A 21,477-nucleotide genomic window follows, 5' to 3' on the forward strand; every position below is an offset into this window, starting at 1 on the left:
AAAGTGCTTTCTTCTCCATCTTAAATAAGCATGCCCCATTCAAAAAATTTAGAACTAAGAACAGATATAGCCCTTGGTTCACCCCAGACTTGACTGCCCTTGACCAGCACAAAAACATCTTGTGGCGTTCTGCATTAGCATCGAATAGCCCCCGCGATATGCAACTTTTCAGGGAAGTCAGGAACCAATATACTCAGTCAGTTAGGAAAGCAAAGGCTAGCTTTTTCAAACAGAAATTTGCTTCCTGTAGCACTAATTCCAAAAGGTTTTGGGACACTGTAAAGTCCATTGAGAATAAGAGCACCTCCTCCCAGCTGCCCACTGCACTGAGGATAGGAAACACTGTCACCACCGATAAGTCTACGACAATCGTTCATTTCAATAAGCATTTTTTCATGGCTGGCCATGCTTTCCACCTGGCTACCCGTACCCCGGCCAACATCTCAGCACCCCCTGCAGCAACTTGCCCCCCGCGATTCTCCTTCACCCAATTCCAGACAGCTGATGTTTTGAAAGAACTACAAAATCTGGATCCCTCCAAATCAGCTGGGCTAGACAATTTGGACCCTCTCTTTCTAAAATTAGCCGCCAAAATTGTTGCAATTCCTATTACTAGCTTATTCAACCTCTCTTTCGTATCGTCTGAGATCCCCAAAGATTGGAAAGCTGCCGCGATCATCCCCCTCTTCAAAGGGGAAGACACTCTAGACCCAAACAGTTATAGTCCTACATCCATCCTGCCCTACCTTTCTAAAATCTTTGAAAGCCAAGTTAACAAACAGATCACCGACCATTTTGAATCCCACCGTGCCTTCTCCACTATGCAGTCTGGTTTCCAAGCTGGTCATGGGTGCACCTCAGCCACGCTCAAGGTCCTAAACGATATAACCGCCATTGATAAAAGACAGTACTGTGCAGCCATCTTCATTGACCTTGCCAAGGCTTTCGACTCTGTCAATCACCGCATTCTTATTCTCAGACTCAATAGCCTTGGCTTCTCAAATGACTGCCTGGCCTGGTTCACCAACTACTTCTCAGATAGAGATCAGTGTGTCAAATCGGAGGGCCTATTGTCCGGATCTCTGGCAGTCTCTATGGGGGTGCCACAGGGTTCAATTCTCGGGCCGACTCTTTTCTCTGTATATATCAATGTCGCTCTTGCTGCTGGTGATTCTCTAATCCACCTCTACGCAGACGACACCATTCTGTATACATTTGGCCCTTCTTTGGAAACCTCCACAAAAGCTTCAACACCATACAGCACTCCTTCCGTGGCTTCCAACTGCTTTTAAATGCTAGTAAAACTAAGTGCATGCTCTTCAACTGGTTGCTGCCCGCACCCTCCCGTCCAACTAGCATCACTACACTACGGTTCTGACTTAGAATATGTGAACATCTACAAATACCTAGGTGTCTGGTTAGACTGTAAACTCTCCTTCCAGACTCACATTAAGCATCTCCAATCCAAAATTAAATCTAGAATCGGCTTCCTATTTCGCATCAAAGCATCCTTCCCACATGCCGACAGATATACCCTCGTAAAACTGACTATCCTACCGATCCTTGACTTCGGCGATGTCATTTACAAAATAGCCCCCAACAATCTACTCAACAAACTGGATGTCGTCTATCGCAGTGCCATCCGTTTTATCACCAACGTCCCATTTACTACCCACCACTGCAACCTGTATGCTCTCGTTGGTCGGCCCTCACTACATATCCATCGCCAGGTCATCTGTAAGTCTTTGCTAGGTAAAGCCCCGCCTTAACTCAGCTCACTGGTCACCATAGCAACACCCACCCGTAGCACACGCTCCAGCAGGTATATTGCACTAGTCATCCCCAAAGCCAACACTTCCTTTGGCCGCCTTTCCTTCCAGTTCTCTGCTGCCAATGACTGGAACGAATTGCAAAAATCTCTGAAGCTGGAGTCTTGTATCTCCCTCTCTAACTTTAAGCATCAGCTGTCAGAGCAGCTTACGATCACTGTACCTGTACACAGCCAATCTGTAAATAGCACACCCAACTACCTCATCCCGATATTATTACTTACCCTCTTGCTCTTTTGCATCCCAGCATCTCTACTTGCACATCATTATCTGCACATCTATCACTCCAGTATTAATGCTAAATTGTAATTATTTTCACCTCTATGGCCTATTTATTGCCTATTTCTTTACCCTTCTACATTTGCACACACTGTACATAGATTTTTATATTTTTCTTTTCGTTTGTGTTATTGACTGTACATTTGTTTATGTGTAACTCTGTATTGTTGTTTTTGTCGCACTGCTTTGCTTTATCTTGGCCAGGTCGCAGTTGTAAATGAGAACTTGTTTTCAACTGACCTACCTGGTTAAATAAATTGATGAGACATCTCCATGGGATGCATGAGAAATAACCAAAAAAACACATTAGATGATCAAATCAAATAAAATGTTATTTGTCAGATGCTTTGTAAACAACAGGTGTAGACTTACAGTGAAATGCTTACTTACGGGCCCTTCCCAACAATGCCGAGATAAAAATAGAAAAGGTATTTTGTTTATAATAACACAAGGAATAAATACACAATGAGTAACAGTAACTTGGCTATGTACGCAGGGTACCAGTACTGAGTCGATGTGCAGGGGTGTGATGTGACCGAGGTAGATATGTACATGTAAGTAGGGGTAAAGTGACTAGGCAACCGGATAGATAATAAATAGTAGCAGCAGCGCATGTGATGAAAAGAGTCAAAGCAGTTCCGGGCATGATACACTAGCACTGGATGCCATGCGGTGAATCACCGCTTCCCATTCTTTTCAATGGAAGGAAAGCGGTGAGAAGCTGAGAGGGCGGGTACCTTTGGGTGGTGTGAAGGTGGCATGAGAGGCAGTGAAAAATATTAACTTTTCCCAACTTTATGCAAATCACCAGCGGCGACCAGCGGCGGCATCCTCTCTCACACCAATCATATCGAGTGGTTCCCATGACAAATTTGACGCTATGCGACCCAAGGCTAGAGACTTTCTTTAGTAAAGATGGCTTACAAAAAATACTGGGATGGAAGCAAATGTGATTATAACGTCATAACGAATCATGCAAAAAAGTTACAGTTGACAGGAATATGTTAGTTAATGTAGAGACAAACTATTATGCATATTTCTTTATCATAAAGTAAATGTACAAAAATCGCAATTTAGCAAGCCTAGCTAACATTAGCCAACATTAGCCAGCTAGCTGGCTAGCTTTATGGGTGTTGTGACATGAGTATGACGTTGTAATTCTGGTTGTTTCATGTTTTAGGGACTCCTGAAACAACCAGCAAATCAGGCTGTCGTCTTGTGTAACAGTGGACGTAAATAATCTAGCTATCTAAAGCATTTACTGAAAATTGAATGTACAATTTTGTAAGCTTGCCTTGCTGATATTTGCCATGCAATGCAGATAGATGAAATAACGTAGCTAGCTATGTTCTTGCTTATTGTGCAGTGGAGGATAAAAATACCTGTATGCCTAAGGATGTGTAGCTAGCTATCTAGCCGATCTGTTTATGGACCCAAACGTTTAGTATACATATTAGTTCAGAACCTAGCTATGATAGCCAGTTGTATCAACTTCAAAACAGTCTGAAGGACATTAATGAAGCCTATGGATTGAGTAGAATATAATATTACTTTTTGCCAAGGATGCAAGTCATATATACAAGTAGTTATTACCATGCATGAGATCCCCACATTGTAGCCTGTACATTTAAGATATTCACAGATCCTGTACTCTACCTTGGAAAATAAAGGTGCAGTTCAGGTATGAATGTCTTTGAGATTATTTTTCAGTCATATCCAAAACCAGGAGTATCAAATTCCAGTCTTTGAATGATGCTGTGTCTGCATGTATGTATTACAATTATACACTTCAACAGTGTTTACCAATCTTGGTCCTGGGATCATCAATAGTTACACATTGCAACTAATAGACCAGAAACAGGATTTAACTAGTTAAAGGCTGATTTGTAATTCATATATACAGAAATATAATTTCAAAAACAGTATACTACACTTCCTATGCATCATGAAGCTTCCCTGTGGCTCAGTTGGTAGAGCATGGTGTTTGCAATGTCAGCATGGTGTGTAAAACGCCAGGGTTGTGGGTTCGATTCCCACAGGGGGCCAGTACAACAAAAAAAGGAAAAAAATGCATGAAATGAAATGTATGCATTCACTACTGTAAGTCGCTCTGGATAAGAGTGTCTGCTAAATGACTAAAACGAAAATGTAAATAATCTAAAACCAGTTCATCTCAATATCTAATGCCCTTCATCTGCATTGATCTGAAACAGGATAGGTGTAGTATTTCATCAAATGAGAGACTTAATTTCAACCAGTAGAGAATGTGAAACACTTTATTGAAAGAAGTTCATTATCCAAGTGTTATAAATACAAGTTCAATCTGTACTTCAATGCACATCTGTTGTGTATTATAAAAACAGAGAAAGAGGAGGTGGTGAGAGAGGTGTAAAAGACAGAAAGGGAAAGAGGTAAGAACATAAGAGCAGGGAAGGCAGCATATGATTAATGAATCACAGTGCAACCCAAATATTCTCTCAGTTCATCAAAATTACATAATTGTTTCTAGCCAGCCCGAAGGTTATCTTAAAAGCGGGTGAGGTGGCAATGATGGGACTGGGGGTTGGCATCCTCTCACATCAAAACATATCTGCAGATGAGAGACAGATGAACAGAGAGAGTATGTTTAAGCCTTGTGATTTTATTTTTTATTCTAACATTGTTAGTCATCATAATAATCAGGAGGGGAAATGCAAAACTGACCTTGAATCATTAACTCTGGGAATACTGCATCTCTATCTGTATTTCAATATAAAGTATCTCTTTAATAATACTTCCTGTTGACCTGACCAAGTGACCTCTCACCTCTGATCATGCTGTGCCTTCTATGTAACCAGTTCAGATGTGGAAGGGGTTCACCGACACAGCTGTTATAATCTAGAGGATTTAAGGAGAAGAGAAGAGAGGGATAAAGTGAAGGAGAGAGACTTGAGAAAATAAGGTAGTTAAAGAGATTTTGTTCAATAGGAATCTGTGTGTGTGGCCTCACCTGGTGTCCACACCACACTAAGTGGCTGCAGAGTACTTTATGCTGAAAAACATGAACGGACACACAAGTACAAACAATATAGTGTAGTTATAGAAATAATAAAGTGTCTTACTATTCTCCATGGTTGGCCCTCTTGCCTATTATTTGAAGGTGGAAGGAGCCACAGTTATACACCTGAGCCTGCTTACTGCACAACACAATCCATCAATCAGATTGATACATGAGTGTGTAGGTGTGGGTTATAGGGTGTCTAATTGTTATACATTTTTTCAACATGGGTGATTTAAAATAGCCTGTTTTGTTTTTGTGCAGACATCACACCCTTACCTAAACAGCACCCTCACCTGAGAAGTAGAAATCAAAGGGAGATAAACTGGGAATTGAATAACTGCAGTTGACATAGCTAAGTAAATGGAAGAATTGTCTTATTGCAATGTGAATGGCTCTTAAAAGAGCCTTTGGTTGTGCATAGTGTAGTCTATGGTGTTGCCAGGAAACAGCGCCCTCTTCGAAGGAGTAGGAGGTGAAGATCTCCCACACACGGATTGCCTCTCTTGCTGCGTTGTTGGACCCCATCCTTGAAACATCCTGTAGAGCAGCAGTCTTCTCCTCTGACACATGGCAGCGAGCTGCAGATCCCCTCCTGGTCCTCGTGTCCATCCTCATTAAGTTATGCAGGACACAGGTAGCCTTCACACACCTGAATTCCTCCAGGAGGCAGTCCCAGATGGCCCTGGTCACCCAACCTTGCAGTGCCCTACACGTTAACTGTAGGCAATAGTTTGAAGGAATCTTCAGTTACAAGGTGTACTACCTATCCAAAATAGCCTACTCTTTCACTGACAGTTGGGGCTGCTATCCTATCACCCTCCTCCATGGCTGTTAGCTAGCTACCTACAAATGCATTTGGAGTTTGTTTTTTACAGTGATAAATACATCAAGATAGCTAGCTAATATGAAGTTAGGTAGATGGTGATATTTCATTCACTTAGCTAGCCATCTATACAGTATGTTAAGTTGGCTAGATAACTAGCTAGCCAACTAGCTAGCTCATTTAGCAGCTCATTTGAGTTAGCCTGCACTGTAGCTAGTTAGCTAATAATAATTATTATAATTTTTTTTCATTTTCGAAATGTATTTACTTACTCGAAAAGGTTCTCCCAGCCATGTGGACAATTGGAAACAGGGCAGCAAAGTTTATTTGTCACTAAAGCGTTTTCAAGGATATCACTATTGAACTATGTACCCATTTAATAACCAGACCTTCATACAAACTTGCTATGCTGAATTCTTGACGCACAATCAAACATGCTGCTGGATGCTGCCATATACTGCCAGCATGCCCACAAGTGAGTCACAATGGGCGGCCTAAGTGGCACGCGGCAATTTACCGCTATCTAGTGTACATTCACCGTCAGAGTCTAAATCATTTCTCAAAATCATCAGGGTTCTATTCTGGCCAAGAAGAGGAGATACCACAACACTCCACAGGTCTTACAGTGTGTGAGGGGTGGTGAGGGTCATTCTGTTCCTCTGACTTACCACAATTACATACTCTAACATGTAAAACAATAGGTCAGTTGCTTTCTTTCATCTAGTAACTAATGTACAGCATTACATGTAAAAGCCCACTGTTCAGTAAACACTTTATTAAGCAATTGATCAATCAAACTGTTCTTAACTGCTTAAAGATTGGTGGTACATTAACTTTTAATTTCATATTTAGAATGACGGAGGGATCACAAGACAAAGGTCATGTTTTTTTAAAGTGTGGAATTACATTTCATACCATAGCCTCCTCTAAAGAATGACAATCAGCTAACCATTTTGGAGATTGACAGAAGAGATGATGAGAGGAGCAGAGTTTTTACCACCAGCATTACTACAGGGCCTGAAGTATGGATATAGTTTTTCAGTGATATGCAACCAGTGTAAGAGTAGATATGAGACCTGGCCTCCACATCATAAATGGACACCTGACCCTCCTCATAATCCACAAACACCCCCACCTTCTGGGGCTTCTTTCTCAATGAGAGGGTAACAGGGTGTCCTGCTTTTGCCTTATACTCATTCCCATTCCTGAGGACCACAGTCCAGTATCCATTTTGAGGTTTTAATATGATCTTTCCCTTCCTGTTGATGGACTCTCTGGCCACTCCTAAATCCCACTTAGTCTTCCCCTGAACCGTCACCTCATAGTAAAATCTCCCTGAGAAGAACCCCTTCTTTCCCAGGACACAACAAATAGAATCAAACCTTTCTGGGTTGTCAGAGAGTTTATTTTGTGTGCCTTCATGTCTCACTTGTTTCCAATCCTCAGAAAGGGTTAGTTCGGGATATGCTGTATCAGGGTCCAGAGTCACATCCACTGTATACAGCTGAATCCTCTTTAACTCAGCATCACACAACTTCCTCACCTCTCTCATAAGTGCCTCCTCAAGCTGAGATACAGCTCCCATCACAGTCCCTACACAAATATCACTGTGAACACAGACCTCAGACCAGTCCTTGGTGGGTGGAGGGTTGCACAGAGATGGGAAGCTCTGGGGGAGGAGGAAGAAGTGGTCCTCAGTGTGTGAGAGCTGCTCCAGCTCAGTGCTTCTCTTCTTCAGCACATTGATTTCCTGCTCAAGGTCTTTAATGAGCCCTTCAGCCTGCCTCTCTGCTGCTTTCTGGTTTTCCTCAAACATCTCAATGAGCTCAGCCTGGCTTCTCTCAAAGGATCGCACCAGATCAGTGAAGACCTGCACACTGTTTGATATCTCTCTCTGTGCCTCTTTCTTGCTGAGATCTACTGAGTGTTTGATCTCCTGAACCTTCTGCAGTCTCTTCTGGATCATCTGCTGCACTTCTGCCTCAGTCTTCCCCAGCTGAACCTTCTTCTCTTCATACTCTTCCTCTATAGTGACAATGTCATGAGCCATATGGTCTGTTTTGAAGCACAACACACAAAGACATGTCTGGTCAGTTCTGCAGAACAACTCCAGGAGTCTGTTGTGCTTCTTACACATCCTGTCTTCCAGATTCTCCAGAGGTTTGATCAGCTTGTGTCTCTTTAAGGCTGGGACTCTCTGATGAGGCTCCAGGTGAGTCTCACAGTAAGAGGTCTGACACACCAGGCAGGACTTCAGGGCCTTGAACTTCGTCCCAGTGCAGATGTCACAGGGGACTTCAAGGGGTTGAACAAGGCATTGATCTCGGCTGCTGGTGGCCTTCACTTCAACTGACTTCCTGAACTGAGCAGCCATCTCAGATATGAAAGTATTGATTCGAAGTGCAGGTTTTCTATGGAATTTCTCCTTACACATTGGACACAGGCACAGGTCATTGCTATCCCAGTACTGTCTTATACATTCCTTGCAGAAGTTGTGTCCACATGGAGTGGTGACTGGCTCAGTGAACACATCCAGACAGATAGAGCACAATAACTGCTCTTCAGACAGGAGACTGCTGGAGGTGGCCATATCTAGACAGATCAGAGGTGAAACTATAAAGCATTTCCTGGGATCAGTTGGCTCTCTATAATACAAACTAATGACTAAACAGACAACTTCAGAGAATATATTTTGAACAGGGTAAATAAAAAAAAGATTCAGACAATTCAGAAAGTCAAATGTGGATGTGGGAAAATGTTGACTTTGGAATTGGAATTTCAGTTGACTTTCTAAACTGAATGAATTGGTTATGATGATCGCAACCAATCTTTTGAAATTATTCATTTCAGTGCATTTACCAGGATACCAGCCCATATGAATATATCTTACCATAGATGGGTTTGTTGTTTAGCAACAAAACCAACGCGTGCACAACTATGGGGCTAAACAGATGGTGTTGGCTTAATTGTTGATGTGTAAACTATATTTTGTCTTCAATATTTATTGAAAGCATAAATTAATTTACACAGTGAGCACTTGTCTTTCAAATACCTCATTACAGTTGTGGTTAGATAGCTAGCGAATTTTTTGCCATGTTAGCATAGACGTGATAGTCAAAACACCTCATAACAAGACATGCGGGCTATCCTACGAAGAAAGCTAGATCTACTAAGGGTTTTCTAAAGCTAACAAGCTTCAGTTAGCTTCACATTGAAGCTCAGGATTCATCTGTACTGTGACGGTGGATACTTCTTGCCCGGCTGCCACTAACTCTAGCAGTCTTGTAACTGAGCGTGCATGTTGCACGTGGCTGGTCGAACGCCAAACTCTTTATTGAAACAATGTTGAAACCATCAATCCATGGGCAAGTCAGTGCTGAAATCAAAATGAAGGAAAAGTTATCTATCAAATCTAGTAGGCTATAGTGTGAATTAGGCTTTTAGAAGTGCAGTCTTTATTTTACTACTTATCGTAATGGCGTCTTTGGTGTGCTTTGATGTGCTTATCAATGTACAACCAACTCCTATCGATAAAATAATTGTATTAAGTCATACAAAAATGTCAAATGCATTCTGTCATTACTAAATAATGTGTTGGTATTTTAACTTTTTACAATTTTTTTATACACACAAAAATAAAATATTGAATCAGTCATCTTCCTCAAATTGTCACGGCTGTCGTAAGGAGAGGACCAAGGTGCAGCTTGTGTGTAGTTCCACATTTTATTTACTCTGTGAAACTAATGCAATACATCAAATAACTGACCAGACAAAAACAACAACCCATGACACAGAGGAGAAACAAACACTACTCAAAAAGAATCACCCACAAAACCCAGGAAGAAAAACCCCTACTTAAGTATGATCTCCAATTAGAGACAACGAGGACCAGCTTCCTCCAATTGGAGATCATCCCAAACAAACCAACATAGAAATACAAAAACTAGAACCTAAGAACATAGAAAACATAGAAAAACACAAAACACCCCCTGTCACGCCCTGACCTACTCTACCATAGAAAATAACATCTTACTACGGTCAGGACGTGACACAAATGAAGGGGATGATGATGCAATCTTCGCAAGAGGGAGGGTCCTCAACTCGCGTCTCAGTCATTTCATTCAGGGTAAGTGGAGTTATCCTGCCCCGGAGCAGGAGCAGGTTAGTTCTTAAGGATTCATTGCCATAGAAATTTAATCTGGCTAAAGGTGAGCCACTTTCGTATGACCGGTTATCCAGAGTTGTACTCATAGTTGACTAAAGTTACTTGGCCAACTCCTCAAACCTGCTTTGTAGGATATCTCTCAGGTATCAATAAAAAGATACAATGAGCTGAAACGAGCCACCTACGATTCCCCGCATGGTAGCTTCTTGTCATTGTGATAGCTATCTGGCCATCCAGAATCACAACATTGAAGTGCGTGCATTGTTTTTGTGAAGTTGTCAGCTAATCTATTTCATTGAGGGGAAATGCCTTACCAAAGGCACAAGTGTTTAAAATTGCAATATGTAACTTTTTGGGCGACCCACAAAATTCACATAGAAATGTAAATTATAGATTTATCCTAGATTTATCCTTCTCATTGAAAGCAAGTCTAAGGAGTGGTAGATTTGTTCTATGTGTGCTATTTCTATACTTTCGGTTTTGTACACCAACTTCAAACAGCTGAAAATACAATATTTTTGGTTATGGAAAATATATTTCCCAGCGGTTTAGATGGTACAATGATTCTCTACACTATACTTGCTTGTTTTGACACAAATTGAAATTAGGCAAACTAATAGAATTTTTGCAACCATGAAACGGCTGAGAGATTTCTGTATAGTGACTCTTTAAGAGATGATCAAGCTACAGTATGACGTGTTTAGTGTACAGAGATTTCTGAAGAGGAAAGACGTTTCCGTGCCTGATACATGTTTCTTCACTTTAGTTTCATTTTAGCAAAGTGAAGTTACTCAGCCTCTCCCAATACTGCTGTGCTGTTTGGCTAGCGCTCTTCTTAAAGGGACAGATTTCATTTCTTTACATAGGACTGGACTCTCGCTATAATGGCACATTTTCCTGCTCTCTAATATCTCTTCTCTTCTGTTCTCTATTAAATAATAGCCTTCTGCTCATATAGTGTGAATGGTTGTTTCTGTATGAAATAGCAGAAAAATTGCTGGTGGAGTGAGATCTGTCCTCCTTCCTCTAAGTGGTGCAGTAGTAGTGACCAGGACACTGGATGGGTCAGTCAGAATTCACCCCAGACTATCAGGCATAAGTTCCACAGTTTCAAGTGCCTCAGGACAGCAGTCAGCTGTATGCACCAAACTACGTATTATCAGAATTGCAAGAAGAAAACAAACACTGCCACACATTCCAGAGAGTCAATCACACATACCAAAGTATGGAACATATCACTTTTCATCCCTTTTTATGTTTCATTTGCTGAAATCTGGGATGCAACCTTTTATACTTTTAAAATGTATTTTACCAAACATTCATTTGCTTACCTGTAGCAGAAGCACGCACACACCAATATTAGTAACATGCGTTTGAATTTCAAAGTGAGTATTTCACCAACACCTTAGTGATTTTAGTGCCTGGATTTCTCTGAGTAGGCTCCATGAATATCCTAGATGTTTTGGAGAGCTGACCATCAACATGGTTATTTCAAGGTTATACCAACCTAATTTTCCATGACAGTGTGTGTGGGCTGGAGAGAATGCTGGCAAAACCCACTGCGTTTAATTAACCACTACATAACATTGATATGCATGTACATGCATGGAGCAGAATCACTCCAAGGTAAATCTTTTGATGTTAACAAAGGAGGACAAATTGTGTGTCCCCCAGCCCAGCCTTAAAATCATAAGCTGTACTATAGAGTGGTGCAGTACTGATCAAAACATATTCTGTTCGATTTATGATCACTGTTTTCTATCCCTTTGAGCATTGTAGACAAGGCTTTGAGAGAGTAGTAAATTACCGGCGTGTGCTGTTAAGTGTGCATTGGACGTTGAGAGATTCCTGTTGCAAGCTTGAAAAGGACGTCAAAATGGATTCTGAAAGTGGTCTTTCTAAGAAATGGGATGAGGGAGAATGTAATCAAAATGAAGGCTTATGTGGACAGCGCTTAGTCCTTTTAATACCATTGTGCAATTTCAGTTTTTATTTTCCTTATGTCAGCTTGACTCAGTAAAATTGGGCATTCATTTATTCTGTAATCTTTGCCTGCCAAGAGGATAAAAACAACAGTGTTTAAGAATTCTCCCTCTACGCAGAGAGTCTGACAAATGGTAAATCAGAATAATTTCCATCTACTTACTTAATATGTATGTTCCCTATAACTTTGATTCACAATGCCTACCATGAGACAGTATACACAATAATAATTATATTCATGAAGTTACTAAAGTTGACTACCTCTTCTCTTCGGTAGTGTAATTCAACACAATTCAACTATGAAAAAGTAGCAAAGGTAGCAGGAAACAAAGTTGATGAGATGCTGTCACATGCTCTGATGCACTGTGGGAAGGTGTGGGCCACCTAAGTGTGGATTGCACATTTGAGAAGTTAATGTACCTCAACCCATGAATAATATCACACTCATTATCTTGATCTTGATTCTACGTCATACTTTTGTACTCTCTGTATGTTCTCTGAATAAGGCTCTCTTCATTGCACACTGGTTTCCACATTCAACACAATGAAAGTCAGAAGTTAGTGTAACCACACATCACATAACACAGTGCCATTAAGCTTGGGTACTAATAAGAAAGCTTGTTCCACGAAGAGTATTCCAGCAAAGAAGAAAGAAGAAAGGAACACTCCATATAAATGATGCAAAACCGAAAAAATAACACCAAACATGTTATTGAATTGAGAGTACATGAGACAATTCGTAAAAAGAGCACGTAGCGTTTAATATAAAACACCTCAGACGTAGGAAGTGTTTCATTATAGATGAGGGTCTGAGTGAGAGAGATACGGCAGGGGGGCCTCCATCTTGGTCTAAGCCTTTTCCACCTTATCTGATTAGCCGAACCTAAATTATATTAATTGGTGATGTGATATCCCCCAGTTTGCTCTGCGGACGGACGACTAAATGAATCATCCCACCCCCTCCCTCTCCTGATGACTTATCAGATCTGACATGTTTGTATGATAAATATAATTACGTTTATATTGGGCCTCCACTGCTGTCTGCTAAAGGAGATCGCATTACTCATTCATTTGAATGATTCCCCTTCATTTAAAACAAAGCAACTTAATTCTGGAAGGTCCAAAAGAGTTTAATATGTTTTTCTGCAGGAATAATATAATAATTAAGGGAAGAACTGGGTTGAAACTGCTTTGGGAAACTTTGGGTTAAAATGCTTGACCACAAAATTCTTTAAGCATCCAGTGAAAGAGTCTCGAGCTGAATGACAACACTAAGATGTTGACCTTTGCTCATTATTTGCCATACAAGTTCTGTACACCCAGAGGCATGGCAATGGCTACAGCTAAACATAAGAGGGACCTTTTGGTATGAGTTAGACCGAGACACTTTAAGTACACTCGCTGGTAAAATAATATGAACCAAACATGTAAAGTATAGGAGGATTTCATTGCTACGCTTCACATGGGAATACCTTCCTGAATATGGATTATATGTCCTCAGTCTATTGAAGTCTGAACTATTGACCCAAGCCCACATTTAGTCACTGATCCAAGTAATGTGGACTCTGAGATAATGTCAATGATCTGTGACATGAATGTTTAATGACCTATTATGTATCTTAATTATGAACGACTGAGACTGGTTTGTACTGTAATTGTCAGAACAGCAGTGTATTGACCATTTCAAGAAGAAGAAAAAATGTCTTATACCAATACTATGTGTGCAAAATCAAGTTACTTTCCCAACAAACTTGGACTTTGAAGTAGAACATGGCCTTCTTTAGAGGATAAGGTTGTTAGCTGGCAACAGTACAGGCTGTTCTCAATCCAAGGCCATGTGAGTGCCCTTAAAATTCCAGACAAAGAGGAGGGAGAAAGGGTTTTGGCAGATATCTTATTAAATGAAATCTCTAAACAAACACAACGATAAATCCAACTTGATGATAAGTGACGTATCTACAGCAAACTCCAACAAGGTTGTTCGGTGAGTGGGTTCATAGTGAAGGTGGCAAGTAGCCTAGCAGTTAGAGCGTTGGGCCAGTAAGTGAAAGGTCACTGGTTTGAATTCCCGAACAGACAAAGTGAAAAATCTGTTGATGTGCCCTTGAGCAAGACACTTACCCCTCATTCTCTCCAGGGGCGTTGTACTACTATGGCTGACTGGTTAAAACAACACTGCATCCATCCGGTGTATGTGACAATAAAACAGATTTTTTTAATGATTATTTGGGTAATGCTCTGTAGGGGTGAGTGGGGTAAGTTGAGCCACCCTTGTTTCTAGGAAACCATACACAAAATGTATTATTTGACCAAATATTTAGGAAGAGGTCATCATTTCATGAAGGAAGAAACAACACTGAAAAAGTGGTAAGCAAGCTAGGTCCAAAAAACTAATTTTCACCAAGTCACATGAATTTATTGTGTGCGATGTTTCTTCATGCATGTTTTTTCTAAACAAATGTAAATACTTTTTAAGATGAATCTTTACATCAGTTTGGGTCTCTATAAGCTTTAATATAAGGTCCTAAACCTAGCATGAAAGTGCATCCTTGTAGCTGTGTGGGCTAATATAGTCAAAATGTTTGCCTTGAGCCAATGGTTGAGCCAATAGCAAGTTGATAAAAATGTAAGATTTTTCTTCCCAGACGTAATGGAAGGTATTATCGCTGGGAAATGAGCTAATAACAGGGCCTATGTTAATAGTGTTTTAAAAAAGTGTTTGCTGGCCTGTGTTAAAAGATGCCTAAAATTATTAGAAGACAAAAAAGTGATTTTGATTAAGTTGAATTGTGTTTGGGAAATAAAGATAGACATGGTTTTGAAAGGGTGGTAGTAGTAGTATTTTATTCAGTACAGAAATGTGTAGGCGGTTTAACTTACCCTGTCTCACGGCTCGACTCACCACATACCCGGGGTAAGGACAAGCTATGTTTTCGAAACTGTAATGTTTACATGAATTCTGATCATTTCCAGGGATGTAGATATCTTTGTTAGAAAGAATACTATATTTCCCTTGATGGAGTGATGCTGAATGTAAAAAATGGCATAACTTACCCCACTCTCCCCTCTGTAAATAGAAGAAATGAGGTTTGGAGACAAGGGGAGGATGCCTTCTGCAGCGACTCCAGATGGGTGGTAAACGCAGAGTAGGGTTCTGTCCGCCTCTCTCTATCCCCTCTTGAGTCATCAAATTATCATGATTAACATCTGACTGATGAATAGAATGAGAGAAGTCATGATCTCTTTTAAGGGCCCTGATTTTTTTTTTTAAGTTATTGAAAAGTTTTGCTTAAGGCCTATAACAGTCTGATGTGTCCCCCACAGTAGACAAGGACACGGAGGCATGTGTATGGGACAGCCTTCTAAGAAGTGGTGAGAAGGGCATGGAAATGGAGTGGCCTTTAAAGGTATTCCAATGTTAGCAATCCAAATGCCGGATATCGTTTTAGGGACAGGAGAATCGGTGTCTAGGCCAACCTATATTTCCACCAGTATTTGAGAGGAGGATACTGTCTGCAATGGTAAAAAAGGTCAACACGGTGCAACAGTCCACTCCCATTATGCAAATACATCCCAAAATTCTCCAAAATCCACCATAACCCAAATCTCATCTTAAAGGTCAGGCATACTCTAGACAGCTCAGTCATGCTCGGTTAGACCCAGAGTGCATAAGAAATGTTACCTAATTCAGAGTCATATTTTCTAGATTATTAAAAATGTTATTATAATACTTGTAATGAAATTTAAATCCTTCCTAAGCCATTCCAGGATTGGAGTCCTGTGGTCATTCGCATTGCAGAGAGGAGAGCTGGTAAATAGACTGTAGCATCACATTGCTTTGTTTGAACTAATAAGGGTACTCTAGCCTAGTACCATGTTCAGACCCATTTTGCCATAAGGTGAAAGTATTTTAATTCGAGAGTTTGGGACTATAAGGTTCTATCTGCAAAAGATGATTCTGAGATAATTGGCTTTGAACCCTCATTGGTTTGAACGGTGTCAGCAATTTTTATCTTATATTATTTTGAACTGAACAACATGAATTGGGGTGTTTAGAGTACTATATAGGTAGAGAACATTGAACAGAACAAGGCTATGTCAATAACTACATTTTGACTAAAATGCAGATAGAACCTTTATAGTCCAAAGCTCTCGAATTACCAAAATACACACTGCATTCATGGATATCTAAACTAGTAACTTCCCTGATACATGTGTAAATATTGTACTATAAAGTGTGCCTTCCTGTATAATACTTATGCTAAAATGTTTATTTTATTCTGCTGAGCCATTAATCTATGTTCATATTCTCATATTTTATTATTTATTATTTTTGTTGCATTGTCGAGAAGGAACCTGCAAGTAAGCATTTCGTTGGATGTGAATACCACATGTATCCTGTACATACAACTAATAATTAAACTTGAACTTGAACTTCATTTAGTAGGTTTTGTCAAGTCAAGGACAAGCAAGCAGACCACAAACAATTAAAAACTCTAAACGGGAAACACAAAGATCCCACCTCTACACTATTTCAGGGCCTTGGTAAAAAAAAGAGAGCTGCTCGCAAGGCATTGACAAAAACACTCTCCTCTCTATTCAAGGTCTATTTTAAAAGCCTCCTACTCCCTAGCAGAAACGGCAGAAGAGACGTTGGACATATCAGTGTGGTAGTAGACGGAGGGCGAAGTCAAACATCACACACTACACGATCTCACTGCATTGATTCAATGGGCCGGAGACACCTCCATATGCCACGGCTTCGCCTGCTGGTCCCTCAGCTTGGACAGGGGTGTTGACTCACAGCTGATATGAATGAGGTGGAAAGCTCCCACACAATGCAGTGATTCTATGCTAACGGCCATGGATTGCACCTGTGACTCATGCCAGCGCTCCATTAAAGAAAGCACACTGTACCTCCACTTTGTGTCCCACCAGGCATACTCTGTCACTGTACCTCCACTTTGTGTCCCATCACTCTCCTCACTGTCACTGTACCTCCACTTTGTGTCCCACCACTCTCCTCACTGTCACTGTACCTCCACTTTGTGTCCCACCACTTTCCTCACTGTCACTGTACCTCCACTTTGTGTCCCACCACTCACTGTCACTGTACCTCCATTTTGTCTCCCACCACCCTCTTCTCACTCTATTTACACCCATCCCTCTATCTATCTGGCGTTCACGCTTATGTGCCTGCATACTTTAGGGAATGCCACAGTCACACACACACTGTAATTCACACACAGATGCACAGACACAGATGCAAACACACACATGCACAAACACACACACACGCCCACTCACACACCAAAGACAGACCAAAGACAGACCAAAGACAGACCAAAGACAGACCAAAGACAGACCAAAGACAGACCAAAGACAGACAGACCAAAGACAGACAGACAGACAGACAGACAGACAGACAGACAGACAGACAGACAGACAGACACAGACAGACAGACAGGTCTTCCTCTGGAGGGATTTCAATCCATCTGTGCTGTGAGGGACATGTCCTTGGGACGTGAGTCCTACATATGACCAAGCCTGTCCTGTCTTCAAGGTTCCCATCAGATTACATTTATTTCAGGATAATCCAATGGTAATAGTAGTAAGACAAGGCTGTCGTATCTCCAAAGGACTTTTATACGGTAGTTGCTTTTCAACCCATCATGCTTTTCTCTTAGCCTTCCCACCCCTACGAGGGGCAGCTCTCGCTCATCCCAGGCTATGTCCTGATGATGTCTATGTCCTGGCACTCAAATGGTGGAACAAGCTTCCCCTCATGTCAGGACAGCTGAGTCCCTGCCCATCTTCCAAAAACATTTGAAAGTTGTGGTCCCGTGTGGCTCAGTTGGTAGAGCATGGTGTTTGCAACGCCAGGGTTGTGGGTTTGATTCCCACGGGGGACCAGTACGATTTTTTTTTAATGAAATGTATGCATTCACTACTGTAAGTCGCTCTGGATAAGAGCATCTGCTAAATGACTAAAATGTAAATGTAAAATGAAAGCCCAACTCTTCAAAGAATATATATATATATAAAAAATAATACACATTAAAAAAACACCCTTGTCTTGTTTGCAGTAAAACTAGCGTTTGTCTTTTCTCACTAGCACTGGCTTTGTTGATAGCTACTTTATTGAAGAAAAATGTACTTACTATGACTGTGATTTGTGGTTGTCTCACCTAGCTATCTTAAGATGGATGTAAGTCGATCTGGATAAGAACATCTGCTAAAATGTAATGTAAATGTGAACGCAACACACTGAAGCATTATTAAACATGCCTGTGTTTTTCCCAAACTCATTTTGGGTTCTGTAACCTGGACTTGGACTTGACCTAGAGGTGAGCATCCCAGGATTCTGCAGCAGCCATGCACACATAAAGCTAGCTACCGAGCAATTAGCCCTTAACCCCAATAATGTAATCAGTCAGCGGGCGTATGCGGTCAACTGGCAATCTTCAAAGCGGCTAAGTCAACAATTAGACATAAAATGAAATGGCATCAGCCGAGCGGTTATGGGGAAGAAAATGTCATGTTTACTGTCATTGAAATAGGGAGGCAGACATCCGCTGTCTGTATGTCTATCTGTCTGTTCATCTAGGGACAGTCTAAAAGACATCACCGCTGGCTCCATGGTTAGGGCAGAGGAGAAGGAAGAGAGAGAGAGGAAGAGAAAGGGAGAGAGATGGAGGGGTGCAGGCAGCATTTAGCTAGGGGTCACTGGCAGGATACAGCTCATTATCCTGTTTCAGAGCTGTGTTTGGAACAGGCATCGTCCGCCCCTCACATACAAATCAAATCAAATTTTATTTGGCATATGCGCCGAATACAGCAGGTGTAGACCTTACAATGAAATGCTTACTAACACGCACTTAACTCTATTTCTTGAGCTGCATTGTTGGTTAAGAAAATATTTACTAAATAAACTAAAGTAAACAAACCAAATCAAAAAGTAACACAATAAAATGACATAACAATAATGAGGCTGCAACATGGGCTACTGGTACCGACTAAATGTGCGGGGGAAAAGGTTAGTCAAGGTCATTTGTGAAGTGACTATGCATAGACAATAAACAGCGAGTAGCAGCAGTGTAAAAACATAGGGTGTCAATGTAAATAGTCTGGGTGGCCATTTGATAAATTGTTCAGCAGTCTTATGGCTTGGGGGTAGAAGCTTTTAAGGAGCCTCTTGGTTCTAGACTTGGCACTCCAGTACCGCTTGCCATGCTGTAACAGAGAGCACAGTTTATGACTTGGGTGACTGGAGTCTTGACAATTTTTAGGGCCTTCCTCTGACATTGCCTTGTATTTAGGTCCTGGATGCCAGGAAGCTTGGCCCCAGTGATGTACTGGGCCATACGCACTACCCTCTGTAGTGCCTTGCGGTCAGATGCCGAGCAGTTTCGATACCAGGTGGTGATGCAACCGGTCAGGATGCTCTCGATGGTGCAGCTGTATAACTTTTTGAGGAGCTGGGGAACCATGCCAAATCTTTTCAGTCTCCTGAGGGGGGAAAAGGTGTTGTCGTGCCCTCTTCACAACTATATTGGTGTGTTGACCATGATAGTTTGTTTAGTGATGTGGACACCAAGGAACTTGAAACTCTCAACCCGCTCCACTTCAGCCCTGTCAATTTTAATGGGGACCTGTTCAGCCCTCCTTTTCCTATAGTCCATGATCAGCTCCTTTGTCTTGCTCACATTGAGGGAGATGTTGTTGTCTTGGCATCACACTGCCAGGTCTCTGTCCTCCTCCCAATAGGCCGTCTTATCGTTGTTGGTGTTCAGGCCTACCACTGTTGTGTCGTGAGCAAACTTAATGATGATGTTAGAGTCGTGCATGGCCACGCAGTCGTGGGTGAACAGAGAGTACAGGAGGGGACTAAGCATGCACCCCTGAGGGGCCCCAGTGTTGAGGATCAGCGTGGCAGATGTGTTGTTGCCTACCCTTACCACCTGGAGGTGGCCCATCAGTAAGTACAGGATCCAGTTGCAGAGGGAGGTGTTTAGTCCCAGGGTACTTAGCTTAGTGATGAGCTTTGTGGGCACTATGGTGTTGAACGCTGAGCAGTAGTGACTGTGTGCGTGTTTGTGAGCGCAAATGTGAATTCAACCGTGTGTGTGTGTGTGTGTGTGTGTGTGTGTGTGTGTGTGTGTGTGTGTGTGTGTGTGTGTGTGTGTGTGTGTGTGTGTGTGTGTGTGTGTGTGTGTGTGTGTGTGTGTGTGTGTGTGTGCATGACCATACCTGTATAGTTCCCCTTCTCACTTCCTGCTTGATGTGGTCAAAAAGGTGGATAAGCTGTTCTAAAGCCAGATTGGAGTTCATAAAGAAGTATCTGTGCATGTACATGTACAGGTGTGCTATCTGAATTTGATCACTCTGTTGTCGCAGAGAAATGCAAAGTTGTTGTGTGTTCGAGGATTTAAAAGGCTTCTACCATTTGTAATTTCCACTCTAAAATCTCTGACTTAATTTGCCCTAATGAAAAATGTATCAACCCCTGTAAAAATGTCCATTAATTATAATCCACAAACTAATTCACATGTCAAATTAAGATAGCAGATCTGTATGTGTTTTGTGTTCGTGAGGAGCACCCACGTCAGAGCCCTAAGTACACACAGTAATTACACTGGCAGTTTTCTTGGACCTGTTGGCAGTAATATAAATGACGATTGGCGAAGAAAGAGGCTTGCAGGGGGTCTCAAACTAATTTGCCAAAGAGTGTGCCCTTTATAGAACAATGCACAGAGAATACTTGGAAGGCATAGGGGGAAGGAGAGAACCACTGTCCTCAGTAATGGATTTGCCATTCCAATCTGGAAAATATTGTACTAATTGGCAAAGCCATTTATAGAAACAGCAGTCCAAACTGGTGCGCTGTACATCTTCCCAGTATCCTAGGCAGAGCTAGTTCTCTTCACTGAAGCAATTCAAATATCCAGAAGTGATTCATCTGTAAAGAAACTAATTTAATGACAGTCTATGCAGCAACAACTGTGATCTGTCTTCTGTCCTGTGACAAAAAGCGATCTACAGGTGAACTATATTGCCTCTAACCTTGAACACCTTTCCTTTAGATATGATCGAGAGCTTTGTTGTGTCCGACGTCAAACAAGAGCTTTAACAATTTCCCTGGAAGAGACAAAGGCACAGAGATATACGTATGTGTTCTAATTCTATTTCTAGAAATGTCAGAAGAAATGATTACCCATCGTCCATTGCATTTCACTTCACTTGCTTTGGTAAGAGATAATATTGATATACAGAACTATAGTAAAATGTTAATTGAAATGCTAAATGTCAAGGGGGAATACTGTATAAATGTTTTAAACACTGTAATTATGTAAACAGA

At 41.3% G+C, this 21,477-nt stretch overlaps 1 pseudogene; it reads right to left on the reverse strand.

Moving 5' to 3' along the window:
- Positions 1-6,915: 6,915 nt before the first annotated feature.
- LOC115197975 (E3 ubiquitin-protein ligase TRIM39-like) lies at positions 6,916-8,561 on the reverse strand (annotated as a pseudogene).
- Positions 8,562-21,477: the final 12,916 nt, after the last annotated feature.

This window comes from Salmo trutta, chromosome 8 (genome assembly GCF_901001165.1).
Source record: "Salmo trutta chromosome 8, fSalTru1.1, whole genome shotgun sequence".
Lineage (NCBI taxonomy): Eukaryota > Metazoa > Chordata > Actinopteri > Salmoniformes > Salmonidae > Salmo > Salmo trutta.